Source organism: Phascolarctos cinereus, unplaced genomic scaffold (genome assembly GCF_003287225.1).
Source record: "Phascolarctos cinereus isolate Bilbo 61053 unplaced genomic scaffold, phaCin_HiC Scaffold_2;HRSCAF=192, whole genome shotgun sequence".
In the NCBI taxonomy this organism is placed as follows: Eukaryota; Metazoa; Chordata; class Mammalia; order Diprotodontia; family Phascolarctidae; genus Phascolarctos; species Phascolarctos cinereus.
Genome location: NW_027555625.1, coordinates 121,644,750 through 121,659,274, shown reverse-complemented (window position 1 = coordinate 121,659,274; position 14,525 = coordinate 121,644,750). Strand labels below are relative to the sequence as shown.

General features: G+C 42.8%; 1 protein-coding gene across 10 annotated transcripts in view; it reads right to left on the bottom strand.

Moving 5' to 3' along the window:
* RASSF2 (Ras association domain family member 2) overlaps positions 1 to 5,177 on the bottom strand; it is a 76,254-nt gene extending 71,077 nt beyond the window's left edge. For 3 of the 10 annotated variants that reach the window (XM_020985343.2, XM_020985344.2, XM_020985345.2), the window contains exon 1: positions 4,956 to 5,176. The gene's annotated coding sequence lies outside the window, so the exon portion shown is untranslated. Of the gene's footprint in view, positions 1 to 2,578; positions 2,634 to 4,955 lie in introns of all 10 variants that reach the window. The other 7 variants (XM_020985351.2, XM_020985352.2, XM_020985353.2 and 4 more) reach the window with 4 other exon arrangements.
* Positions 5,178 to 14,525: the final 9,348 nt, after the last annotated feature.

Genomic DNA, 14,525 nt, shown 5'->3' with positions numbered 1-14,525 from the left:
CTTAGACAAGTCACTTAACTCTAAGTGCCTCAGTTTCCTCATCTGTAAAATGAACTGGAGAAGGAAATGGCAAATCACTCCAGTATCTTTGCCAAGAAAACCCCAAATGGGGTCACAAAGAATCAGACATAATACTACTGAACAACAACATATCTTATTTTTACACAGTTGTATAGATGTTCTCCTGCCAACCTCCCTCCCCCATTAGACAATGAGCCCCTTAAGCACAGGAATTGTCTTTTACCTTGCTTTGTATTCCCAGCACTTAGCACAGTCCCTGGAATACTTTAGGCATTCATTGACTGACACTATACAGGGTGTTCCAAAAGTCATAATGCAGTTTTATGCTTTAATAAAGCATTAAAGATTAAATCTGCACCAAGACTTTGGGACATCCTGTATGTCTTCTTTGTACATAATCGTTTCCTCGTTATCTCCCCCCATTAGACTGTGTGCACCTTCACAGAAGACTGTTTTTGCTTTTCTTTGTAACATAGTGCCTAGCTCAGTTCAATCATGTCCAACTCTTTGTGACCCCATCTGGGGTTTTCTTGGCAAAGATACTGGAGTAGTTTGCCATTTCCACGTTCAGCTCATTTTATAGATAAGGAAAGTTAGGCAGAGTTAAGTGACTAGGTCACACAGCTAGTAAGTGTCTGAAGCCAGATTCAAACTCAAGAACATGAGTCTTCCTAACTCCAAGCCAGGCACTCTCTTCACTGGGCCACCTAGCTGCCCTGTAGTGCCTAGTAGCAGACCCTTAATAAATAAATACTTGTTTACATGAGTTGATTTGTCACCATTGCTCCCTACCTCACCAGTCAGTTGTTCAGTTGCTAGCCTTAAAGCAGTCCATATCAGCAGCCTCAACAAATGATGAATAGTCATCAGATCTTTGTAGTTTACCAAATAGTACTATCAAGGCTTCTCTTCCAGCCTCACTGACTGAAATAGTAAGTGATACTAAGTGCTTAAACATTATAGTTTGTAAAGGAAGACTTTTGCATAGTGGATTTCCTTTCATTAATGCAATCAGTCATAAGACTTCATCTCACTTCGAGGAATGCCCTCCTGCCTCACCTCCACTTCTCAGAATCACTGGTTTTCATCAAAGCTCAGCTCAGGTTTTACCTTCTGCACAAAGCAGATCCAATCTCTCCCGTTCCTAGAGCCTCTCCCCACCCAATTCTCTGTCTGTCTCTCTGTCTTTTGTTTCTTTCTGTCTCTCTGTCTCCCCCATCTATGTATAAATACATGTGTGTCTATATATACATATGTGCAAAATTGCTCCATATGTAGATATAGAGTAATTTTTAGTATCTGTGCCAACATTTATAAATAACGTTTTCCTTGATTGAATGTAAGGTATGTGAAAGTATTTCATTTTTGTTTTTGTAGCTCCAGCACCCAGTAGGTGCTTAAGAAATGTTTATTGATTGAATCAATTATGTATCCCATTCTATTTCTAACCCAAAAGTATTCCTTCAATTTAGTGCTGCTTTCTAATGAGCTCCAAATCTTTGTCTTTTGATGCCATAAAATAGTATTAAATTCTCTTCCCTTTCCCCCCTTGTTGCTCTGACTACCCTGTTTTGTAGTAGTTGTTGCCTAGCAAAGTTGTTAATTACTTTTTGTTAATGCTGTACTTTACACAGTTCACTTAGAAGGCCAAATGACTAAGAGAACTTTGGCAAAGCGGAGTTCAGCCTGGCCCCAGAGAGAGCCCAATGGCTTCCTCAGTGGGATCTGAACCTAGTAAGAGAAAAGGGAGGTAGAAGACAGGGGGATAGGCTGGTCCTTCCATAGCAACTACACAATCTCACAAAGCCTTTCCATCTTGGTAAGACCGCCCAGGGCTTGAGTTCAACTAGCATAGCTTTTGAGAATCCAGGGTCATCTCCACCCTCAGGACAAGGCGTCAGAAGGATTTTAGTGGAGGTGTGTAAATAATAATCATTCAGTAATAAGCTACCTAAATGGTAATATAAACATTGTCCCTCCCACCTACAGAGCAAGTAAAAAAGTAGAAAGATGTTTTATCCCTATCACACACGGGGTGAATATTACTCCAAAGATCCTTTTAGCTTGGAGCTTTCTAGTGGACAAAATGTCATTTCAGAATTGGTCTTCCTGATCCCAAAGTCATAGAACTTGATCTAGAAGAGAAAATCCTGAATTTCCCACTGTCCTTAATACTCACTATATGTGTGTGTATGTGTGTATACATGAACTTATATGTGTGTATGTATCTATGCATGCATAGATACAGGTATAACTTGGAAAGTAGGTTGGGATACACTTAATATATTTAACATATGTACCTTTTTCAAAAGTATTCTCAAAATGCCATATAGCATTTGAATTCTTTAATACTGTAATGAAAATGTGGGAAAGACTTCTTCTGGACTTTGACAATTTTTCTTTTCATCCCTACTAGCTTATCAGGAGCATAGGAGAAGAATATTTGGAGACAGAGGCAAAGGGATTGAGCCAAAGTCATAGAAAAAGTAGCAGGGCTAAATTCAAACCCTGGCCTCTAGACTAGATCCATTGCTCTTTCTGGTAGTTCAGACTGTACCTTGGCCAATGTGAGGTGAGCATGTGAAAGCCTCTCTGGGTCTCAGTTTCCCCATCTGTAAAATGAAGGAATTGGATTGATCCTTTGCAAGATCCTTTCCACCTTTAAACTTCTGTTGTTCTCCCCAAACAGTTCTCCTTCCCTAAAGAAGGTCCATGATGTTACCAAATTGGTTGAATTTAAAACAAAGGTGTTTTTTAATCCTATCTGTTCATGAAGCCACTTATTTTCACAGCAGCCCTGTCTCTTCTCAGCAGAAATGTCTGTCATCCAAGTGCCTAGTACAGTAAACACACCAGTCACTTAATTAAAAAAAAATCTGAAAGGTCATTCTATGGATGAAGAAATGGCTTCAGAGAAGTGAGAGGCCTCACCCAAGGTCACACAGCTAGTGCCTAGCTGTGTTCTTCCTACTACATTGCACTGCTTTCTACCTTGCCCAGAGTCATAATTCAATTCAGTTTGGCCAATATCATCAAGCATACATAATGCAGTGGCTAGGTGGTACCACTGGGCCTGGAGTCAGGAAGACCTGAGTTCAAATCCAGTGTCAGACACTTAACTAGCTGGGTGACCCTGGGCAAGTCACTTAACTTCTATTTGCCTTAATCCACTACAAAAGAAAATGGCAAACCACTCCAGTACCTTTGCCAAGAAAACCCCACGAACAGTATAGTCTAGGGGGTCAAGAAAAGTTGGAAACAACTGAACAACTCTGCTAGGCACTGGGAAAACTAGAACTAGAACCTTCATTTTCTGATTTTCGATCACTCTGCCGGAGTGATCTCTACTAAGGGAGTCCCAGTGACTTAAAGAACAAAAGCTCTTCTCCCCTAGTATCTCACAATTGCAATTAAATATCTGTAGACATAAACTCAGCAACCACAGACCTGGAGCTGGAAAAAGACCTTAGAAGGTCATTCAATCCAACCCCTTTACTTTGCAGGTGAGGAACCTGAGGTCCAGAGAGAGATGTAAGTGACCAGTCAGTGACAGAGTCAAGATTTGAACCCAAGTTCCAGAACTCTAGTTAGAATGCTCATTTCATTCCACAAGGCTTCCTACGCTGCCACTACCCCTGAGAGTGAGGCTGGCTAGAGAACTGGTAGCAGGACCACCACCTGTTAAAGCCTCGGGCCTACTCTAGAAACCAAGATGAACGATAAGCTTCAGAGGACAAAATGATTTCTCCTTCACCTCAGAGAAAGACAAACAAAACAAAGCAATGAATCTTCCCTGAATTGGGTTTTGTATAAGTCAGGCGCATAGGCACAAAGGGTGAAAAGAGAAGAAAGAAACAAGAGAGCCATCCCCTGCGCTTCCTGCCTTCACTTCTAAAAGAAGTCGAGTAACTGTTCCTTCTCACCAGCCTGGGATGTTTAACTCCCCCATTCAGCTATGGCAGCTGCTTGGCTAAAAGGACTTGACAGCAAGCTTGGGATGTTGGGGGCTAGGGTTACTCCCTCCCTCCAAGGGTTGTTGAAAAGAAAAGATTAAAGGAATGTAATCTATTCTAATTCTAAGGAAAAACTAGAAAGGCTCATTTTGCTGCCCCCAAGATCTTTTATTCCACCTTGTGCCTGGAATCATAATGACTTAGAGCAGGGAAAAAATACCGACTTAGAAAACACCTAGCCTAGCTGCCTCATTTTACACATTCAGAAAGGGGAAGTGATTAGTAAGGCCAAATGCCTAATATGAAGAGCAGAGAAACAGGAGTGAGAACCAGGGCCTCTGACTTCAAAACTTGGGCACTTTCTACCATCCTGTTCCCAGAAGCCCAGCTCTGAGCACCTGCACTCTCTCCCGATTGGAAGACTGTGAGAGCGGAAAGAACCCAGACTACCACCATGGAAGTGTAGTTTTCAGGACCTCAGAGGGGGATCTCCAATGGTCACAACTCAGATCCAATCGCATCTTCACAGTATTAAAGAAAAGGTCAAATACTCCAACCTTCTCATTGTACGGATGAGGAAACTGAGGACCCAAATGAGAAGTGAAGTCCCTAGGGTCACCCAAGTAGTGCCGCTACAAGTAAATAACACAATACTCCCCTCCCTTGCATTTGGGGATGGGGGAGAGAAAGAAGAGGAGATATGGAGGAGTTGTGCCCACAAAGATGGAGCTGGGATGCTAAACTTTGAAAGACAGAGAGAGATGTCGGTGCGGTTTGCGTGGGAGGACCCAGGATGGTTCGCTGGGACTGAGCGCAGGAGATCCACCGGGAAGGACCCCAGCCCAGCTCCACGCGCGCACGGGAACACGTACACACACACACACACACACACACACACACACAGCACCCAGACAAGAGGAAGGGGAAGAGCGAGCGGGGCTGCCAGGGCAGCCAAAGGGGAAGGATCAAAGACCGCTTTACCGTGCGCCCCCGGGCTAGCAGGGGAAAGCTTGGGGGCGCGGAGCTACCCTTGCGGGGCAGCCCCCGAGGATTTCAGCCCGGTCCACGCGGCAGCCGTCGCCTCCCCGGCAGGTCCAGCCCATCAGTCCCCGGGAGGGCTCGCGGGGCAGCTTCGGGGAGACACAGGAGGGAGGACCGCACCAGCCACCAGGCCACCGCCCTCCCCCTCTTCACCCCCCTGATTGATGGAGCCCCCAGCTCCAATCCAGCCACGGCTGGCCGAGGGCTTCTGCAGCCCCATTGGCTAGGCGGCCCCTCGCCTCCCCGCCCCCTTTTCTTTCCACTCTCCCCCTCCCCAGGGGGGACGGGGGGCGGGGCTTCTCCCCTCCCTCTCAGACAATGCTGAGCTGCTGGAGTGGCGGCTCTCTAACATCCACCCCTTGGATTGTCATCCGAGGCATCTTTGCTTTCCTTTTTTTCCTGGAGCGCGGGAGAAGGCTAGTGGTTTGGGAAGATGAGCTGAGCTGAGCTGAACTAAACGCCACTCTTGGAGTACTACAGCTATCTAGGTTCCAGGCTGCCCTAGAACAGGAGGAGGTGGGGGAGAACGGAGGGTCTGGAGAGGGAGGGAGAATTCCCAGAACGTTAAAGCTGAAAGGAATCTTAATCTTAATTGAGCAACAAGCATTTATTTAGCTCCTGCTGACTGTCAGCTACTGTCCTGGGCACCGGGGGATACAAGGACAGAAATGAATGGTCCCTGCCCTCCAGAAGCATTCATGGTTGGAAGGGAGGCCGCTGCCGGTGACACCACCTATAAGTTCGCATATACATATTCACATATATGTATACGTGTAGGTATGTAGGTATGTATACAAGATCACAGGATCACAGATTTCGAGCTGGAAGAGACCTCAGAAGTCATGCAGTTCCGCCTCCTCCGATGAGGAAGCTGGGGCCCAGGGAAATGACTTGCTTGCCCCAAAGTCACAAAGCTTGCGTCAGAGACAACGGACCCAGGTCTTCTGAGTCCAGAGTCGGTGAATGCTCTTTCCGCCGTGTTAAATTCACTGGCTCCTAACTCTATACCTTCTGTCCTCTCCCCTCCCCTCTCCCCCACTATAACCAGAGTCATAGGATTTAGAGCTGTAAGTAAGGGACCTTACAGGTCACCAAGTCTAACCCCACCATACGGACGTTCAGTCAGTGGCTATTCTTTCACCTGCACAATATCCCTTACAATCCTTCCCCCCTTCTCTTCTTTCCTACTGCCATTGCCCTAGTTCAGGCCTTCAAACCTCTCCTCTGGCCTAGTCATCAATTACCAGACATTTATTAAGTGTTTGATAGCTATCAAGGGCTGTGCTAAGCACTGGAGGGTTTTTTGGTTTTTGGTTTTGCTTTTGCTTTTTTTTTTTTTTTTTGGTTTTTTTTGGCTAGACAATGGGGCTAAGTGACTTGCCTGGGGTCAAGAGATTTTTTTTTTTTGAAGCAAAAGCAGTCCCTGCTTTCAAGGAACTTACATTCTAATGACGGGGAGATAACATGTAAATAAATACATACATACCAGGGATGAAGTAGAAAGTAACCTTAGAAGAGAGGATCATAGGATCATGAATTTAACCATCATCCAGCCAGACTCCCTCTTTCTATAGATGAGAAAACTGAGGTTAATAGACCTGCCCATGGTCCCAGAGCTAGCTGAAGGCTTCAAATCCTGGTCTTCCTGACTCCAAGTATAGAGCTTTTCTCACCATATCACAATGCCTTCAATAATGGTTAGCATTTGTTTGGTGCTTTTAGGTTAACGGGGAAGCTAGATGGTAGAGTGGATAGAGTGCCTGGCTTGAGTCAGGAAGATTGAGTTCAAATCCAGCCTCACATACTTACTAGCTGTGTGACCCTACGTAAGTCACTTAACAATGTTTGCCTCAGTTTCCTCATCTGTGAAATGAGCTGGGGAAGGAAATGACAAACCACTCCAGTATCTTTGTCAAGAAAACCCCAAATGGGGTCATGTACAGTCAGATATGACTAAACAATTAAGGTTTGCCAAGTAAATCATAATTATCTCATTCTATCCTCACAGCAATGGTGGGAAATAGGTATTATAATTATTATTATTATCCCCATTTTAAAGATAAGGAAACTGAAGCCCAGAGAAGTTAAGTAATTTGCCTAGGGTTTTGAGCTCAAGTATTCCTGACTCTAAGGCTCTATCTATCCCCTTATCACTTCTCAGCCTTTATCTTGGGGTACTTTGCATATAGTCCTCTGTCACCTATCATGAGAACAGAGATCTGGAGTTAGAAAGGAGTGCATTTACCACGTGGAGCAATTCCTGGACTTTACAGATAGCATCATTCTGCTCCTAAATCTTAGCCAAAGTCACACAGAGCTGGGTCAATGGCAGTACTAGGGCCAGAAGTACAGTATTCTAATTCCTTCTTCATGAGCTTTCCATTGCATCATTCTGCCAATCAGAAAACATTGTCTCTGCTCTCATGAAAGTGAAGAAAAAAATTAGTTAGGGAAGCAAAACACATATCAAGAAGTTAGGGAATAATTTCTGTATGGGGATGACAAATCTTTTTCTTCCCAGCATGCAGATGGTGCTGAGGTCCTTCACTCCTCCCTTTTCTAAATGTTTAAGGAAGTAGCCCCAGGGAACTTGAATAATTTTGCTCAGCTGTTCATCAGAGAAAGAAAAGTCACCAGAGAGAGAGAAAAAGACACATCCTCTCATTCCTCCCTCTCCTTTCCATCTTCCTCCTCAGTCCCTGGGATTTAGCAGACAGGATGTGTTGCTGTTATCAGGAGAAAGACCACCCAGGCACTGGAGGAGAGAGGATGCAAGTGGTAACAAATCACCATAAGCCGACCAGGAATTGGGGGAAAGGAAGGATCTGCTTTTAAGGTATAACTCTGAGCCCCCTGGAAGATCTCTTGTATGTGACACCAGAGTCTGTAGAGACAATCTGTGAAAGAAAGCTTCTGAAGAACAGAGGAGCTCAAATCATTATAGACAGATCTGGGAGAGATCTCAAAGTCCCCCTAGTTTAACCCTCATTTTATAATTGCAACTGTGGAGGTTAACTGACTTGTCCAGGATCTCAAAGTCACTAAGCAACAGACCTAGGACTCAAACCTACATCTTGGCTAGAATTTTAATAGCAACAACAACTACTACTACTACTCCTTATGTAGTGCTTTACCTGCATTTTCTCATTTAAGCTTTATAATGATCTTGTGATGCAGATGCAGTTGTAATCTCCATTTTATATATGAAGAAGTTGAGATTTGAAGAACTTGTCCAGGGTCATACAGCTATTAAGTGTGGGAGGCAGGAAAGACTCAGCTTCTGACACCTAATCCAATGTTCTTTTCAATACCTGAAATCCAGACTCTTTCCCCCCAGGGGAATCTCTCTAGCAAGAGATTCTAGCTACATAAGATCCATGGTCTTGACCAGGCTTTTCAAGGTAGGGAATAAGTTTCAGCTATGACATCTCAGGGCAGTCCATGGGACAAGGACGTGGGGCAGAATCTTCTAATGAGCAAGGAATAGTCAGAAGGTTACTTACACAGCTTAAGACCTTATGACCAGAGGCCATAGTCATGTCTGAAGAAGTAGTCCAGGTCACAATGTGGAATGAGGTCAAATCCACAGCAGAGTCCAAAAAAGGAGGGTGAGTCAATATGAGAAGCACAATCAAAGCCATGTAAGGTTGATAGAAGGTAGAGTTGAAATTTCAAGAATTACAGGTTGGGTACCAGGTAAAAAAAATGATGTGCTAGACAAAATTCCAACTTGTCGCTCTATAGGCACATTCATTTTAACCTGACTTTGGATGGGCAGGTTGGTATCATGTTTCACCTTATCCTGTATTCTGTATAGCTGGAGAATTTGTGCTTTGCTACCCTCCCCAACTTTGATAGGAAACTGTGGAATCTATGCTGAAGTAGCTAGGCCTTGTGGGTTCTTGATCAGAGGACAGAGAAGAAAGTAGTTTGTGAGGAAGATCAGTCTTGCAGTGGCCAGCAGGATGGACTAGAGACACATACCCTGGAGGCAAAGAGCCCCTAGGAGAGGCCTAATGGCCTAATGAGAATAATAATAACAACAGTTAGCATTTCAGGGTTTGCAAAGCCCTTCACATACTTTATCTCATTTGATTCTTACAACACCCTTGAGGCAGGTTCTACTAAGCCCATTGTTACAGATCTGGAAACTAGCCCAGGGTCACATAGGGAGCAAGTGCCTGGGATGTGAACCTTGGCCCTCTACTTGATATCTAGGGCTCTTTCTGCTATACCAGGGTACAGGCTAATTTTTATTAATTTCTTACCAGTTGGGAAACGAGGTGATGTATAAACAGGATAACTGAGGAAAGCATTAGATCAGAGGCAACTGCTGGCATTGATTAGGAAAATGACCTGTCATCATTCACCTTCATCTTTTCTAGGCCTTTGAGGTTTCTATCCAGGTTAGCTCCAACAGAGCCATCATTTTGTCATTCAATTTTTCATGTGTTTTATGTCTCATCTCCCCAACCAAATTGTAAATTCCTTGAGGACAATGATGGTGTCTTAAGCTTCCATGTTAAGTGTGCATGGAGGGATCCCCTGCCAAAAGAAAATACCTCATCTGCTTGATAATGCATGAAATTCCTTTAACATGGATTAAAGACTGATCTTCTACAGTTATAAAGTAAGCTTAATATGAGATTGCCAGATGGGGTGGTCAGGACCACTAAAAGGTAACCTCTACCTACAACTACCATGTTAATCTTCTTAAAACGTGATGTATATCCTGTTCTCCTTTGCTCCACAATCTAAAAGGCTACCTGCTGCCTACTGCATTATATAAAATTGTTCTGCCTCCATGCTTCAGGGTGGATTCCAGTTACTCTGGACGTTAGAATAGTGAATAATGTTGAACGGAATCAGGAGAAGCTATGGATTTAGAGGCTAAAAATGTACATGTGCCCATAAACCAATGTGTGCCTAGAAACTGGTTTTGGTTAGAACCAGCCCTAGGCCCAGATATACACACATACCAAGTACCCCCAGGTGATGTTTCTATTAGAATTCTCAATCCTATGTCCTGGCATGTCCAGAAAACATGGTTTGTGCTTAATGCAATAACTAATAAGGATTAGAGTGCCATTTTAGAAATGTTTAATCTATCCATATGCTATCCAAAGTTATCACCCAATCCAGATCCTCATAGCCATTTTTTATTGACCTCCCAGAACATGTGTTGCAGAGAATGAGAAGGCTGAGAAATGTTCTCTCTACCTTTCAAACCAAGTCCACACACTCCATGATACTTGGTGACTTCCTTGCCAAGACAGATATAGGGAAATGCTAATATGTAATATATATGTACATTTATGTATAAATCTATTATTTCTAAATATATACATATATCTACAAATAATTTTATAAACTTGTGTGCATATATACACATAGATGTATACATGCATATACATATAAATGTGTGCATGTATGTATGTATTTGAAAATACAGTTCAAGAGATGACAAAGCTTTATAGACTCAGAGCAGTTAAGTAACTAAAACTGTGCCTGGGGCAACTTCAACTGAGAGGGAAGGGTGGTCCTGGGGATAGTATAGTGGGAATGGAGACAGAACAAGTCCACAGCAGGTTTAGGCTGTGAGCTCTTTGAGAGTAGGAACTGTCTTTTGCCTAGCTTTGTATCACTAGCACTTAGCATAGTCCCTGTCCATAATAGGTACTCATTGACTGACACTATACAGGGTGTCCCAAAAGTTGTAATGCATTTTTAAGCCTTAATAAAGTTTTAAAGATCAAAACTTCACTAAGACTTTTTTAATGTGTTGTTTATATATAAATGTCTTCATGTTGTCTTGCACCATTAGATTGTGTGCTCTGTGAGGTCAGAGATTGTTTTTGCTTTTCTTTGTATCCAGAGAGCTTTCTAGTGTTGCGGTCTAGGGTGCTGGGAACCCTGAAATTCAGGGGTACAGGGTGTGGGTCTGCCTTGAAAGAATTCTACCACTCAAGCCTTCTTTCTGTCCAAGTAGCGAGTTTATTATGATACTGGCTGGGGTGGTTGAGCTTCCTAGTGAGTCTGCACTATTTGTGATACCAATACAAGAGGGCCAGATTTTAAGAATCTGAGCAATTGATGAGGGTAAGATTGATATTTTATACAGAAAGACTATGGGAAGATCTGGGTGGGATTAAGAGTAGCAAGTAGCCTGGGATGGGGTCAGCTGCAGATGATGGAATTAAGTATAGTGGTGGACAGCGCCATTAAAAGGATTGCTGACTGGGATAGGCTAGGTGCCTCAGAGGTCTAGGCTCACAAGCTTTGGGGTCCAGGTGCCAAAGACATGGCCTTTTCCTTTTAGGGGTCCAGCATGAATCCCATCCCCATCACTAGGACCTACTAGTAAGTGTTTAATAAATAAGTGCTTATTGTCTTGAGTTGATTTGTCACAGTCATGGAGTGGTGGTGGGCTCTCCTGCCTGGAACACCTTCAAGCAGAGTTCCAATAGCCACAGCCAATTCAGTTGACCCTGGGAGGCAGGCACTATTATCTACACTGTATAGATGGGGTACAAGGGCCCTGGTCATGGTTCCAGGGTGGAGAAGTGTGCTTCTGGTTGATCACAGACAACAGGCCAGGAGAGTGGTGACCATGCCTCTCCTTGCATCATGCCACCTTGGAAGAACTGAGGGGTTATAGACTCCAGAACTAGATCTGGGGGAGGGGGGGAAAGCATCTGGCAAGAATAAAAGTCTTTCTTGGAGAAGGGTGAGAGAAAATAAGGCTGGAGATATCTGTTCTGCCTTCAGTTACAGCCCTTCACCACATGTGGTCTCTGTCTTTACTTGGGGCACCATATCCTTGCATGTGGGTGCTCTGTCCATGGGAACATAATTTTTGGTTTCTTATATTTTGTAAGCTGTTTGGGCTTGGGGGCTAGATTTTTGTGTAAAAGCTGGGACAATTTACTTTTTGTCTTATGCAGTTTTTATGATTTCTTGAAATACAGCTCTGAAAAAAAAAACAAAACCAGGCTTTTAAAAAAATGGTTTTAAAGATGTCCAGTGATTTTCCTGATTAGCCTATTGTGTTTCAAATGGAGATACTTGTTTATGCCTTTAAACCAAAATCACTCTGGCTTTCACAGAATAGCCAATAATAGCCCCAGCTCAAGCTCCTATGATTCAATGTTTAGTTTTGATGGCTTAGAATGAGTGTAAATAACAACTGTTTTCTGTTCTAGCCAGAAACTTTGAGAATCTTCCCCTCCCAGATTGATATTTTCATGATAGTAAATTAGGCTATCTTTTGTCTCAATTCTTGCCTTGCCCTTAGTTATTGAGTGGATGTTATCTCAAACAAACTACAGCTTGGGAAAGACCTTAATTTAGAAAGGCCTAGGTCATCCACTGCATCCTAAGCCATCACCAATCTGTTTGACTTTTGTCTTGCCATTAGACTTTGATGACTCTGGAGGCAGAGAGTGAGGCCTACAACTTTGTGCAACTCTGCTTCACTCAAATCCAATTCATTCAAAAGTCAAGACATCCCCTGTGATGTTATTAGTGCTCTTTGAGAACAAAGGACAAACAAGAAGAGGAAGTCCTTCTAAGAGGAGCAGCTCCTTGTACAAAGAGTCCTGGAGTAAGCTCATTGCAGGGAAGTTTGCACTAAGGAAGAAGAACTTTGCTCTCTGGTCCAGTTGCTGGTACAAATTGTCATCCACCCTATGCTGGTCATTGCTCTGTGTAACCTATACTGAAGCTTCAGAATATAGTGAACACTTTCTTTATGAAGAAAGATGGAAGGATGGACATTCTAGACACTGAACAACAACACAAAAATAAAATGGACAGTTTCTTAAAAGACTGGAAATTACCGGTTGTTAATGTGGGAGTAATTTTCAAATCTATATGTGTAAGTCATGCTATTGACTTGTTAGAGGAAGGATAAAAACCAACACTAGACTTGTAGAAAAGATAAAGGTGAGAATATAATGGCATGCAATTGCATCAGGTCAAAGCTGATCTATATTTGATGTAGAACATCAAATTCTGATGTGGAAAAGTGGGAAATGGATAAAGCAAAAGATGCCAACATGGATTATCAACATTTCCTGCAGATATTCACCTGATATGAAGTAATCACCACAACTAGGAGGCCAGAATATCCTAGAAACTACCTTAGTCAAATGAGCAGGTGGGTGGCTCAGTGGATAGGGTACTGACCCGAAGTCAGGAAGACCCTTCTTTTTTTAGTTCAAATATGTCCTCAGACATTCGCTAGCTATATGACCCTAGGCAAGTCACTTAACCCCGTTTGCCTCAGTTTCTGCATCTGTAAAATGAGCTGGAGAAGAAATGGCAAACCACTCCAGTATCTTTGCTAAGAAAACCCCAAAATGGGGTCATAAAGAGTCAGACACAACTGAAGCAACTGAACAAAAACATCTTAGCCAGAAAAATACTTACTCTCCCTGACAAGGGGAGAGATACAGAAGTTACAGGCAACACTAGTTTAAAATATAAATTAGTTTGTAAAACCTCATTGGACAGGACAATGGAAGATTACGAGTTATATTGCCTCCTGAAGAGGCAAGAAGAGGTAGAGTAAAGAATAAGTTTGCAGAATGTTTGGTATGAGATACAACTAAGCCAAATAATCTCTTAAGATGAAACTGTGAGGCGGACAATGGACAAAAAGTATAACATCTATCAGCATCTCTCTAACAAACTATTTTCTCCAATAACGGTTGAACCACCACATTTGAATTTCAGCATCTTTGTCCCCAATGTGGCATATGTATGAGGAAGTAGAAATGGCACTAATGCAGATGAAGAGGAAAAAAGCAGCTGGATTTGAGTGAAAATACCCAAAGGAAATCTATGCTGGATGTGGCATAATTTCAAGGGGGATTGGGAGATGAATCCTCAAGATAATTACAAGAGAAGATATGAAATGATTGGGGGGGGGAATCATTGACAGTTTTATTACTGAAATAAAAGCAATCTAAGTGACATTGATAATCTGATTCAGGAAGGAAGGAAAGAAGGAAGGAAGGAAGGAAGGAAGGAAGGAAGGAAGGAAGGAAGGAAGGAAGGAAGGAAGGAAGGAAGGAAGGAAGGAAGGAAGGAAGGAAAGAAGTACTTAATACTTACTATGTGCCAGGCACATAAGAATGAATTACATGCTTTTCAGGGTGACTCCATGATAATATAAGGAACAGACAGGCTTTTGCAAACAATACTATACAACAGACCACATCAGTACAGTTCAATGGAAAGAGCCCTAGATTTGGAATTCAAAGGTCCTGAGCTCGAAACTCAGCTTTCTCTGGGCTTGAGTTTCCTCACTTGTAAAATAAGACAGTAGGACTAAATTTCTAAGCTCCATTAGCACTAAACAATTCCATAATCTTACATCTAATTTCTCTTCCACATGACATCCTTTCTGATAACTTAAAGGAATGTATGACATCCATCAGTAAACATCGAGTAAGTGCCTAACTGTGCTAAACAATGGGGTTACAAAAAAAAGGTAAAAGACAGTCC